This window comes from Xenopus laevis, chromosome 3S (genome assembly GCF_017654675.1).
Source record: "Xenopus laevis strain J_2021 chromosome 3S, Xenopus_laevis_v10.1, whole genome shotgun sequence".
Classification (NCBI taxonomy): domain Eukaryota; kingdom Metazoa; phylum Chordata; class Amphibia; order Anura; family Pipidae; genus Xenopus; species Xenopus laevis.
In genome coordinates, this window is record NC_054376.1 from 106,956,273 (window position 1) to 106,970,575 (window position 14,303).

The window sequence follows — 14,303 nt, forward strand, 5'->3', positions numbered from 1 at the left end:
GCATCTAAATGACTTGTCAGTTAAGTAATGGGTTGGGGTTTGGAAGGGTTTGCCTATGTGCTCCCACCACATGCCCTTCTTGGCCACAACACTCTAAGGCTAGTCACTTGTCTCTGTGTTCTGAAATGTAGCATGGAGGCCTTCTTTGCATAGTGTGTAAGGTGCAAGAAAATAAAAGTTTGTGGTAGGGTTGGCACCTTTTGGCCCGTCTAACTCTGGGCAGGAGGTGGGACCTTGATGTAATGGGGCGGGGCCATGATGAGGTGGGAACAGAGCCGTGACATGACAGGGCGGGATTGTGATGTCAGGGGCGTGGCTATGAAATGGCGATCGCCCCGTCAATCATAGGAAATCCTGGCCGGTTTTCCTAATTTAGAAAACCAGGCAGGTAGTTTTGACCCGGACAGCCCTTCAAAAAAAAAAAAAAACGGGCTGTCCAGTTCAGAACCAGAAACTAGTTTTTTGCACTTTACAACACACACTGCATTCTATAACATGAATGATGCCTATAGTTATACAAATATTTTTACATTGACATCTGGAATCCACTGATTTATCTTAGAAATGTTGAAGGAATATTCAGTTTTATAAGAAACCGGCAATGGCACTTTTCAATCTCCATCACATAGTAGCAGCAATTAATGCTGCCGCCTCAGAAACAGAGGAAAATTGTTTTTTTTTTTTACTTTTTGTCACTGTTCATATTTTTTTCACCTGTCTAAATGTTCTTGCCGACATTCTTCACAACTTTTCTTCAGAATAGGGAAAAAACGTATCCGGCTCCTTAATCAAAGCATTTCCCCTTATTGTGTTTTTTTCTCGTACTTTTACTGAAACAAAGTAAAAAAGTTGTGAAAAGATTTTCAGCCTGTGGCAAATTTACCAACTCAAATAAGTCCTTGGTAAAGTCCTCTGACTAAAATACAGGTTTTTTTTTTACACAGTAAAAAAAATAGTCAAATTTCTTAAACACTCAAACCAAGCGAGTAGTACCAAAATGTTTGCCTGTGCCCTTTGTAAGCACTACACAAACTAGTAGCAGGTAGGTAGGTTTTCTGGGACAAAAGTTTAGACTTGATGGATTTGTGTTTGGTTTTTGTATAGTCTAGACTAGAGTTTCTTTGCCAAAAACTGCTGTGTGTTCACACCGGAGCCAATATTGATAATGAAAAGGAGAGGAGGTTACTGCCCACGTAGTCACGTAGTGGCTGAAATTGGCCTGTATATTTTACCAGGCTGATTTCGGCCCCTGTGTGGCACTAGCCTAAGTAGTTTATATAAACAGACCCGTTAATTAAAGTGCTAATAAGTCATTCAGTTCATTGAGGGTCAGTGGAGGTTGTCCCAGTGCAGTGTATTAACATCCCAATGGAACAGAATGCGATGGGCTGCACAAAACTGAACATAATCGGAGCAATTGACACAGACACCTGCATTCATAAATGTGTCACTTTGTTCAGAAAATTTCCTGGCTGTCGAACATTTTCCTCGAGGGTCACTAAATTTTTTTGATAAAAGGGCAAAATATTAAAAATTGAGCCATGCTGCATTATCCGTATATAAAAAGAAACCTATTGCAAAAAGTTCCTGGGGCTTCCAAATACGGGCTATGATTGGGTATTGGTAGCTCATATGTGGACTTGCAAGATCAAATGATCCTTCATCAGGTGCTTGCGCACCTGATGAAGGATCATTTTATTAGAAACATGTAGTGCAAAAAATAAACAACACTGAATTCATATGGTTCTCCAGAGTGAATTGAATGGTGTTGACCGGGCCATTACTCTGTGGAGAGGAACCTATTCATGGAACAAGACTGTGAGAGGATATCACCAAAAGCTGCAAATCATATGTGGACTTGCAGCCTACAGGAGGCTCTGTTTGGGAGTACACCTGGTTTTTAAGTAACTAGAGCTTTCCTTTAAGGGCTCTTACTGACGAGCGGTTGTAGCTGCGTTTTTTCCAATGGGGCTGTACTCACACAGGTGCGTGTAGGTGCCGAACGCAGGAAAAATGCAGCATGTTGCATCTCAACCTACGTTCGGCACCTACACGCGCCTGTGTGAGTACAGCCCCATTGGAAAAAACGTAATGCGTCTATTCCTGCGCACTCCTGCGGCTGAACGCAGAAAAACGGAACGCAGGGGAGCACAGCTACAACCGCTCGTCAGTAAGAGCCCTAAGCCAGGATTCCAAAAATAATCACCTGCTTTGAGGCCACTGGGAGCAACATCCAAGGGGTCGGAGAGCAACATATTGCTCACGAGCCACTGGTTGGGGATTACTGCTCTAGAAGCACAATCTAAAAGCACAATATACAACAATTCCTTTTAAATTCTTGATTAAGTAGGACTCTTTGGAGAAAAGTTGCAGATAATCAGAAAAAAATAAACTATATAAAGCAATTATAATGTGACAGAGCCCTGGTTGCCCAAGCATGGCTCTGGTTGCCTAATTTCCTACACACTCTAGAAGTCTGAATTCATTATACAACATAGCAACATTTTACTAATACTGTTTTTTTGCAACAGCATCTGTTACTCTTTGTGCTCTGATAAGCACCAGGGGGATTCTTGTCAGCACTGCTGAAATCATGGATACACGCAGGCCTGTTTAAAGGGCCATTTTACAGATAAATTCAACATTTTTGCAAATAAAAATTATTTTGTGATGTTTTATTCCTGCCACGTTATATGTACATTCAAAAGTAAAAACTTGCCAAAGCGCAGCAGGCTTCTAAGAATTTTCCACAAAGGTTTGGCCAATAGAATTTATGGATGAATTTTGACTGGTTGCTTTGATCAGATTCAGTATTGCGGCACCTTCTCATAGAGATAATCAAAATAAGGCTCACTGGGAGTTATATACAATAGCAGTAGAGGAATATTGATACAAAAAGAAGTGAACATAATCTTTTAGTTTGTAGAAATATAATTTTTTTATCTTTTTTTTAAAAAACCCTTCTCTATTCATATATTTAACCCTGATTAGTAAATTTATCAGTATTTTGTCAGTCCCTATAAATCCGTCAATGAACACCATAAGGAGGGGATTTTTTTTTTTCTTCTAAACCGGGAGCCGTCTTGTAAGGGGATGCAATGGACTTGTCATGAATAATTAATGTGCTTGGCTGGACTTTCGGCTTTATTGTATGAACCCAGGTTTCTCATGCCCTTATCTAGAAGGTGGTTCATAAAATGGATTTATTGCAGCGTGGATGGATCAAATTGTATGCACACAACCCTATCGCAAGACTGCAGCAGGCAAAGCTGTATTCCTTTTTATTGCTCTCCTAAGGTATAGGAATGTGAGATTTACATGATTTGTGTTCATAAATTCACCTGCCTTCCACACCATTATGCTATAGTTTATGCAACGACCAGAGACTGGGATACAATGGGTTTTCAGATAGCTTTGTGCACAAATATTTTATGGGGATAAAGTGCATAAAAAACTTTATAACAGACAGGGAGCTTGAAATTCAGCAGAATTATCTCTAAAATGTGTCTAGAAAGTAACTGAAACACACTTTGGAAGCAAAACTTCAATCACGTACTGTATGCATGGGAGGAGGGAGAATGAATCTATAAATTATTGTCCATATAGTTATCAATGGGAGTATGGAAGTTGAGGAGACATAAAGAGCATTTTTACCATTTTTACTTTCTTTAATGAAAAAGAGACCTACTGTATCTCCAATATACTTTAATAAAAAAATGTGTACCGTTTTTATAAGAAACCTGACTGTATGCAGTGAAATTGTCCCTTCATTTACTGCTGTGGATAGGAATTGTCAGATGGTCCCTAACTGCTGAGCAGGGAAACAATCATACTTATGTACAGCAGGGGGAGCCCCCGCCTTACCTCCCAGCCATGCAGAACTCAAGCAGCTTTGTTTATGACGATCCCTAAGCAGCCCAGACCACACTGAGCATGTGCACAGTCTTAGTCTTGCAAAGATGTTTAACAAAGTTACAAGATGGTGACCCCCTGTAGCCAACTTTGAAAGCATAAATCATTTGTTTGATTAGGCTTGTGGTGCAGTAAGTTCGTGTTTATATTTAGTATATAAAATACAGCATTTCTAGCCTTATTCTATTTTAGACTTTACATGCCCTTTAAGACACTGATGACATATGCATAGGGACACCCAGCTTGAAGGGGTGCCAGTAAATTGCTGTGAAGAATTTTGCTCCAAATAGTAAGTCACATCCTGTAGAGAAACTGATTGCATTGAATGTATCAGCCCAAATGAAAACCTGGCCTGCTGAACTGAAATTTGCAAATTACTATGGGGTATTTTTTACCCATAATGCAGCTGTTTCGCAAGAATTTTGGTTGTGTCCATAAACGCAACTTTTAGTGAACCCCTGGAATTACTGCCATGCCCAATCACTCCTGTTAAATCGAGTTAGGATTTTCTGCAGCATTTGTAATTTTACTGGGAGTGATCTCATAATTCAGGCTTGCCTTGCCCTTTCAGCTTTTTGTATGGCTGGGATTTAAATCCAAAAGGGCATAATTCATATCTGTGCTTATTTGCATTTTTTTGGAAAGTATATTTTATTTGAATATATTTATTATTATTATTATTATTTGAAACATATAGCAAAAAGAATAATAATCAGCAAGAATCACACTGCCTAAATGGGTTATTCCAGTTCTGCCTTAACTAACCTCCATCCCTTTTGCTGCCTAAACAAGGCCTGTTAACCCTATAGACGCCTAATGGTCCATGCCTAGGGTGGCAGTTTAAAGGTGGCAGATTTAGGGTGAGGGTGGTACGTTCATCCTCCATGATTGCCACATCTGAGCATGTGCTGACTGGGATGAGGGGTTGGGTGAGGTCTGGTACTCTTTAATACAGCTCTGGGCCTAAACATTTAAAAACAAAGTTGAATTCTTATAGAGAATGTTGGAAGTTGTACTACATCAAAAGCTGGAGATAGGTCTCACCTAACTAACAAACTTACTGATATTGACACACAGGAAGAGCTTCATAAATATGTGACTGCTCAGTGTACAAAATCTGCAAAATCTAAAAATCTCACCTAATTTATTGCTATGTAAAAACTCACAAACATGCCCAGACAGTCTGCAAATCATTATTATGCCCTGAGAGAGAAAGGGAGTAGCAGCTGCATTAAACACATTCTGTCATAGGCCACAAGGTGATGAAGAATTCCAAAAGAGCTTTATTTCACATTAGTTAAAACATCTGACGTTTTTCGCGTGTTCCTACACGTAATCATAGACTAGAAACTTGGTTGGACAGCTGCCATGTTTATCAGGTTGTTCTTATGTTTAAAAGCTAGCACTTTGTATTCTAGAAGTAGAACTGTTCTCTTGCCTCAGGTGTTGAAAAGACAGACTGCATCTCCTACGACATTTTCGTTTTACTTTGGTTCTTCAGAACCTCAAACAGTAGACAGTGCTAGAGATATGCAAGGCGAGTGGGTATATGCCATCATAGCGAATGAAATAATCCCCACTGCTGAACTTAAGAAGTCAAGTCCATGTTCCAAATAATGATTCCTGTCACTCACAATGACCCTATTATTGGTGATCTTTAAAACTGCTTCTGTGAGTAGCACAGATGAGCCGTTCTGCTTGAGCAACCACAGTATTGATAGTAAGTGGGACCTGCAATGTGACGTTCAATACTGGATGAGCGAACGCGGCATATTGATGGTAACATGGAATCCATTCCACAGTCAGCATGTAGTTATTCATTATAACAAACATACTAACTGGCTACGTTAGTAGGACTTCCCTTATAATTCTTATTTATGGTCAGGGATTTTAAAGAAAAAGGTTTCTGGTTGATTCGATTTTTCCTATTCTTCTTTTATTTTGTGGGAATCAGGGGGCGTATCTACAGAGGAAGCAAACCCTGCCGTTGCAGGGGGACCCAAGAGCTATAGGGGCCACGTGAACCCCTAATTCATATAAAATGTCAATAAATATTGGTAAAACAGGTCAACCTCTAGACATTTTGGGGGTCCCTGTGGGGCCCAGTAATATATAGGAATCCATAGGAATCTGTGTGAAACAGGAAGTTCTATCTAATCCGAGATAACGCATCCACAGCACATTGAAAGAAAACCAAGTTTGCATCTAAAGAAAAAGAAACATTATTTATCTGTCTAGTCTTAAGATTCTCAGTAACATCTGAGAATGTTTTCTTTAAACTGCGTCGAAAATTCGCCTGGCATACAAATTCGTCTCGCGTCAAAATTATTTGGACACCCGTTGATTTTAATGCATTTGAACAAAATAGCTGCGCGTGTATAAATTGTCGCTCGCATCAAAATTATTTTGATGCCCATGGACTTCAATGTGTTTTGCAAATTTTTTTGGTTTTTTTTCGGGTTACTGCCTATGTGCATATTTGCCAGTGTGTATAAATGACCCTCAAGGAGTTGACTTGTCCAAAGCCTTAATCTTAGCTGGGACTTTTGGACTTAAACTGAAGGTTTGATCATATATGGGTTGATCTGGTATGCTCTCTAATTGATTGGTCCATGGGTTGAACAAACGGAGGGCATACAATCCCACACAGTGTAAGGCTGCCTTCTGATTATTTGTGCCAAGAGCCTGAACCAGTGGCACAATGTCCTTCCACTGGGCTCCCCCTGAAAAATGTTCAGGGCCCCCAAGACTCACACTTTAAGCAGCCACCTCCCGTGTATGCATATTCTGTTCCGGGAAGACAGGAAAGAGTAAGAAGGATGAAATTGAATCGAATGATTGGAACTGCAGGAAGCATTGGCATATGTTGGCCTACCCTGCAAAAAATCTGGAGCACACAGACGCCAAAACATTCTTCTTCCACCCACCTGCTTTTTTGTATACCCTCCTGCCACAAACAGTGTTGGACTGGGCCGGTGGGAAACTGGGAAAAAACCTGATGGTCCCTGTTGACCCAGATTCACTCCCTGATACCCCCTCACCTTTTTACAGCCACCTGTGCACACTGGTTAAAGGGCACCTGTTGGGCAAAAATACTGTATTATCCCTAACCAAAGGTGTGTACCTCCTGATGCGAGTCTCATAGTGCTGGCAGGGGGCAATTTTTTACTGTTGTCTCCCCAACTAGACTGCGGGCTCTATTAGCCTGCACCTTTAGTTGGGGATAATATTTTTGCTCAACATGTGCCCTTTAAAGGACAACTAAACCCTAAAAATGAATAGGGCTAAAAATGTCATATTTCATATAATGAACTTATTGCACCAGCCTAAAGTTTCAGCTTGTCAATAGCAGCAATGATCCAGGACTTCAAACTTGTCACAGCTCTGCGACACTCACATGCTGAGTGGGCTCTGAGCAGCTGTTGAGAAGCTAAGCCTAGGGGTCGTCACTAATTATCAAGCAGAAAATGAGGTTGGTCTGTAATATAAGCTGATGCTACAGGGCTGATTATTAAATTCTGATGCTAATTGCACTGGTTTCTGTGCTGCCATGTAGTAATTATCTGTATGAATTACTAATCAGCCTTATATTGTGACATTTCTATTCTATGTGTACTGTATATTGTGAGTGGGTCCCTAAGCTCAGTAAGTGACAGCAGCACAGAGCACGTGCAGTGAATCAGCAGAAAAGAAGATGGGGAGCTACTGGGGCATCTTTGGAGACACAGATCTTTACTGCTAAAGGACTGTGGTTGCCTTGGGCTGGTACAGAAACCCAAAACAAAATGTACAACATTTCTAGCTACTTCTTTAGCTAAGCTTTACCTCTCCTTTAAGGAGCAGAAAGTCAGTATAGTAAGTTATGCAACATGGCTTTGTGGGGGAGGGGGAGACCCACATCAAGAGGGGAGCCCCTGAGGGAGGTCCTTCTGATTGCAGCCCCGGTGGGCCCAAGAGAACCTTGTCCGAAGCTGGCCGCAAATAAGAGGGGGCATCAGAGTTTGATCTTCAAAAAGGTCTACAGTGGGCCTCATACTAGTACCAATAATTGTTTAATACAATATTATCAGTTTATGGCCAGATTTAATCATTCGTGTCCAATTAATCTCCTCTAGAAAACAATTTTCTTTCCTGTAATTATATTTTGTATTTTTTAGTGTTTAGTGAAAGGAATGTGCTGCCATTCTTACAGAACAGAAATAATCCAGTAATAAAGCAAAGCATCGCCATCATAAATAAATCCACTGCATTGTGTTATATGGAGAACATTATCATACACATCAAGTTATTAAAAACAACAACTGCTGCCTTTTTTTTTTTTTTTTTTTTTTTTTTTTTATAAAATACATTGTTTATTTCCAGCATATTTTGGGGCCTTTAACACATCTTATTCCCCTCTGCTCTCTCATCATTTATGCCTCTGGGAACGCTCTCCCTATCATTGGACAGGTCATTTGATGTCAAGCAGGAACAATAGGAAATGACAATAATTGCATGGATATGCTGAATATGATATGCATTTGTGCCTGCAGGCAGGGGAATCTGCTAGTGCTGCCAACAGCTCCCATTGTGCTTAAAATCTCATTCTATGCCAATATGACAAAAATGGCCTGATTATGCTGCTTCTATAATGCTTCAGATATTTCTGTCTCTCTTTAGATGGACAATTGCTTTACTGGAATCCAGGAAACCTTCACTGCAGCTGCTGGGGAAACTTTATCTCCATTGTAAATAAAATAAGATGCCATTTACATTCAGTTAAACCTTATCCTTATTAAAAAAAAACAAACTTTTTTTCTTCTTCTTGACATTTCATTATTGATTTCGTTTGAATGTCGCATTGGCTAAAGTGTATGAAGGCCAGAGAATATCGGGGGAACGAAGGAAAAGCCATGACATAAATATGAACAAAACCTTGCATTTTGCCATGTGACATTATGCTTTAGGTAATTACTGTAAGATATGAATTTCAATTGCAGATGGCCGAATTTTTTTTAATAGCTGTATTTTGGTGTAATTATAATGACTGGGTAAAAAGTTTTGTTAAATACTTTGTGCACTTACATTCCCAATGAATACAGAAGAGCCGGAAGATGGCTCCCATGAGCCCTGCTGCGCTTACTCTGCACCTATACGTGAGTAATGAATTAGAGGCACTTTCAGGGCTAATCACCCATGTGGGGAGGGGGGAAGCAGGGATGGGGGGACTATGTAGGGTAGGGCGTTTTATTATTGGGGGGTTTAGTTCTCCTTTAAAGAAGAAGGAAACCCTAAGAATTATTAGCACTAAAAATGCCAATTTTTTATAATGAACTTATTGCACCAGCCTAAAGCTTCAGCTTGTCAATAGCAGCAATGATCTAGGACTTCAAACTTGTCACAGGGGGTCACCATCTTGGAAAGTGTCTGTGACACTCACATGCTCAGTGGGCTCTGAGCAGCTGTTGAGAAGCTAAGCTTAGGGGTCGTCACTAATTATCCAGCAGAAAATGAGGTTTGTCTGTAATATAAGCTGATGCTACAGGGCTGATTATTAAATTCTGATGCTAATTGCACTGGTTTCTGTGCTGACATGTAGTAATTATCTGTATTAATTACTAATCAGCCTTATATTGTGACATTTCTATTCTATGTGTACTGTATATTGTGAGTGGCTCAGTAAGTGACAGCAGCACAGAGCATGTGCAGTGAATCAGCAGAAAAGAAGATAGGGAGCTACTGGGGCATCTTTGGAGACACAGATCTTTACTGCTAAAGGGCTGTGGTTGCCTGTGGTTTGTACAGAAGCCCAAAACATAATGTACAACATTTCTAACTACTTTTTTAGTTTAACTTTCCTTGTCCTTTAAGCCTTGACTGTAACATAGTAACATAGTAACATAGTAACATAGTAAGTAAGGTTGAAAAAAGACACATGTCCATCGAGTTCAACCTTTTTTTTTTTTTGTTTATTAACTACCTATCTGCCAGTTGATCCAGAGGAAGGCAAAAAACCCATCTGAAGCCTCTCCAATTTGCCTTAGAGGGGGAAAAATTCCTTCCTGACTCCAAAATGGCAATCGGATTAGTCCCTGGATCAACTTGGACTATGTGCTATTTCCCATGACCCTGTATTCCCTTACTTGCTAAAAAGCCATCCAACCCCTTCTTAAAGCTATCTAATGTATCAGCCTGTACAACTGATTCAGGGAGAGAATTCCACATCTTCACAGCTCTCACTGTAAAAAACCCCTTCCGAATATTTAGGCGGAACCTCTTTTCTTCTAATCGGAATGGGTGACCTCGTGTCAGCTGGAAAGACCTACTGGTAAATAAAGCATTAGAGAGATTGTTATATGATCCCTTTATATATTTATACATAGTCATCATATCACCCCTTAAGCGCCTCTTCTCCAGCGTGAACATCCCCAATTTGGCCAGTCTTTCCTCATAGCTAAGATTTTCAATACCTTTTACCAGCTTAGTTGCTCTTCTCTGTACCCTCTCTAATACAATAATGTCCTGTTTGAGTGATGGAGACCAAAACTGTACAGCATATTCTAGATGGGGCCTTACAAGTGCTCTATACAGTGGAAGAATGACCCCCTCCTCCCGTGACTCTATGCCCCTTTTAATACAGCTCAAGACCTTATTTGCCCTTGATGCTGCTGACTGGCATTGCTTGCTACAGCCAAGTTTATCATCTACAAGGACTCCAAGGTCCTTTTCCATAATGGATTTGCCTAGTGCAGTCCCATTTAGGGTATAAGTGGCTTGGATATTCTTACATCCCAGGTGCATGACTTTACATTTATCAACATTGAATCTCATTTGCCACTTAGCTGCCCAGATTGCCAGTTTGTCAAGATCCTGTTGCAAGGATGCCACATCCTGGATGGAATTAATTGGGCTGGATAATTTTGTGTCATCTGCAAACACTGATACATTACTTACAACACCCTCCCCTAAGTCATTAATGAACAAGTTAAATAAAAGTGGACCCAATACTGAGCCCTGGGGGACCCCACTAAGAACCTTACTCCAAGTAGAGAATGTCCCATTAACAACCACCCTCTGTACCCGATCCTGTAGCCAGTTTCCTATCCATGTGCAAACGACTTCATTAAGCCCAACAGACCTTAGTTTAGAAAGCAGTCGTTTGTGGGGCACAGTATCAAACGCTTTGGCAAAATCCAAATAGATCACATCTACTGCCCCCCCACTATCCAGAATCTTACTTACCACATCATAAAATGCAATCAAATTCGTCTGACATGACCTATCCTTCATAAAGCCATGCTGATTGTTGCTCATAATGCCATTCATTAGGACAAAATTTTGTATGTGATCCCTTAACAAGCCTTCAAATAATTTGCCCACCACAGATGTCAAGCTTACTGGCCTATAATTGCCAGGCTGAGATCGTAATCCCTTTTTAAATATTGGAATAACATCAGCTTTTCTCCAATCCATAGGCACCATACCAGATGACAGTGAATCTGAGAAAATCAGAAATAAGGGCTGGTCTAAAACTGAACTAAGCTCTCTTAGAACCCGGGGGTGTATGCCATCAGGCCCTGGAGCCTTGTTTACATTAATTTGTATTAAAGCTTTTTGAATCATATCCTGAGTCAGCCACTGACTAGATTGAGCTGAACCATTCGTGCAGTTATTAAGTGAGCCTGTGAACCCAGACTCCTCTATTGTATACACTGAAGAAAAGAACTGATTTAACACATTTGCCTTATCTGTATCTGTTACAACCATACTGATACCATTATTTAATGGAGCAACACTCTCAACCTGCATCTTTTTACTATTAATATATTTAAAAAACTTTTTAGGGTTAGTTTTCACCTCCACCGCAATTAACTCTTCATTTCTTTTCTTAGCCTTCCGGATTGCTGATTTACAACATTTATTACAGTGTTTATATTCATTAAATGCAGCTTCTGTCCCTACAGATTTGTAGTTTTTAAATGCCTTTCTCTTCTTTCCCATTAACATCTTTACCTCTGTATTAAGCCACACAGGATGATTCTTAGAGCTTCTACGTTTAGTCCTTAAGGGAATAAATTGAGAACAGTAATGATTTAATATCATTTTAAAGGACAACCATTTCTGTTCTGTGTTTTTAGCTGAAAACCTAATGCCCCAATCAATGCTCTGTAGGGCAGCCCTCAAGGCACTAAAATTAGCTTTGGCAAAATTCATGGTTTTTGTTGCCCCAGTATATTTTTGTTTTTTGCACCAGACATTAAAAGATATAACATTATGGTCACTATTACCCAGGGGTTCAATGACTTGCACATTTGCTATAAGTTCTGGGTCATTTGAGATCACTAAATCAAGAATAGCATTTTTTCTGGTAGGCTCCTCAACAACCTGTGCTAAAAAATTGTCGTGCAATAAGTTTATAAACTTGCTCCCATTAACTGATCTAGCAGTACCGTTGCTCCAGTCAATATCTGGGTAATTAAAATCCCCCATTATCATTACTTTACCTAAACTAGCAGCCTTTTCTATTTGCATTAGGAGCTTTGTCTCTTCCTCCTCACTTACATTAGGGGGTCTATAGCATACTCCTACAATTAATTTGCTGGATTCTTTACAATTGGTGAAGAACTCCACCCATACGACTTCTGGCCCCTCATTTTCTAACATAACCTCCTCCTTTATATGAGCTTTTAAATCCTGCCTAACATACAGACATACCCCTCCTCCTTTTCTATTGCCTCTGTCCCTCCGAAACAAAGTATAGCCACTGATATTTACTGCCCAGTCATGCGACTCATTCAGCCATGTTTCGGCCACACCAATCACATCATATTTTCCTTCCATCACCAGCAGCTCCAGCTCTCCCATTTTACCAGTCAGACTTCTTGCATTTGTAAACATACATTTAATACTCGCACCATATTGAACATATGACATGTGGTCCTCCCTATCCTTAACAGTATCCCTAGCCAAATCTCCTCCCCCATTTTCCCTTTCTTTGCCCACTATCTCATCTAACCTGTCTACCACTGAATCTTTTACTGAACCCTCCCCCCCCACACCTAGTTTAAAATCTCCTCCAACCCTCTAGCCATCTTCTCTCCCAAAACAGCTGCCCCATCATCATTGAGGTGCAGCCCATCCCTAGCAAAGAGCCTGTAGCCGACTGAAAAATCAGCCCAGTTCTCCAAAAACCCAAAACCCTCCTCCCTACACCAATCTTTTAGCCACGCATTAATCTCCCTACGCTCCCGCTGTCTCCTTAGCGTTGCTCGTGGCTCAGGTAATATCTCTGAGAAAATTACCTTGGAAGTCCTCGCCCTCAGCTTTGAACCTAGTTTTTTAAAATCATTTTTGAGGACTTCACCACCTCCTCTAACTTTTGTCTGTAGGTTGCACCCAGAGCACTGCTCATACCTTTTACTTTGTTTCTTTTCACCCCCCCCCCAAATAGAAGGGGTGGTTCACTTTTAATTAAAATTTTAGAATGTTATAGAATTAACAATTCTAAAAAAAAAAAAATTAAATTGGTCTTCATTATTTTTTTTATAGTGTTTTCATTATTTGCCTTTTTCCTCAGAACTCATTATTTCTGAGTCAACTCCATCCTGTGCCGGTAGATGCACAAAGGCAGCAAAGATTTTCCAGGCAACCAATAATGAGGGTATGGGTAGTGCATAGTAATAAAGTAGCACGACATAAACTGCATAATTCAAACCAGCTCCCGCCCCCACAACCTTCCAATCATTCCATTTATTCAGATCCGCTTGCTTTAGTTTCTCTATGCTCCTTTGTGCTTGGGGTATACAGGTATAGGATCCCTTATCCGGAAACCTGATATCCAGAAAGCTCCGAATTATGGAATGGCTATATCGCATAGACTCCATTTTATCCAAATAATCCAAATTTTTAAAAATGATTTGCTTTTTCTCTGCAATAATAAAACAGTAGCTTGTACTTGATCCCAACTAAGATATAATTAATCCTTATTGGAAGCAAAACCAGCCTATTGGGTTTATTTCATGTTTAAATGAATTTCTAGTAGGCTTAAGGCATGAAGACCCAAATTATGGAAAGATCCGTTATCTGGAAAACGCCAGGTTCTGAGCATTCTGGATAACAGGTTCCATATCTGTACCAGAATATTTTTCTTTACATTATGAAGAGTAAGGCATTGCCCACTTGCAGGGGGAGCTTTGTTTAATTCTGTATTGGGCTCAGTGGGTCCATATATATTAATTTCCTATAAACGCCTTGAATGAAACAAGCTATTTGTAGCGTCACATATTGCGACTGAGTGCTATGCATTCATGGCATCTGCCTGTCCTTCATGCTATCAAAACAAACGAATCAATACTGATGTTCCAACACCCTGGCTTTTCATTTAACTGAATTAAAGGAATTGGTTATGTTTC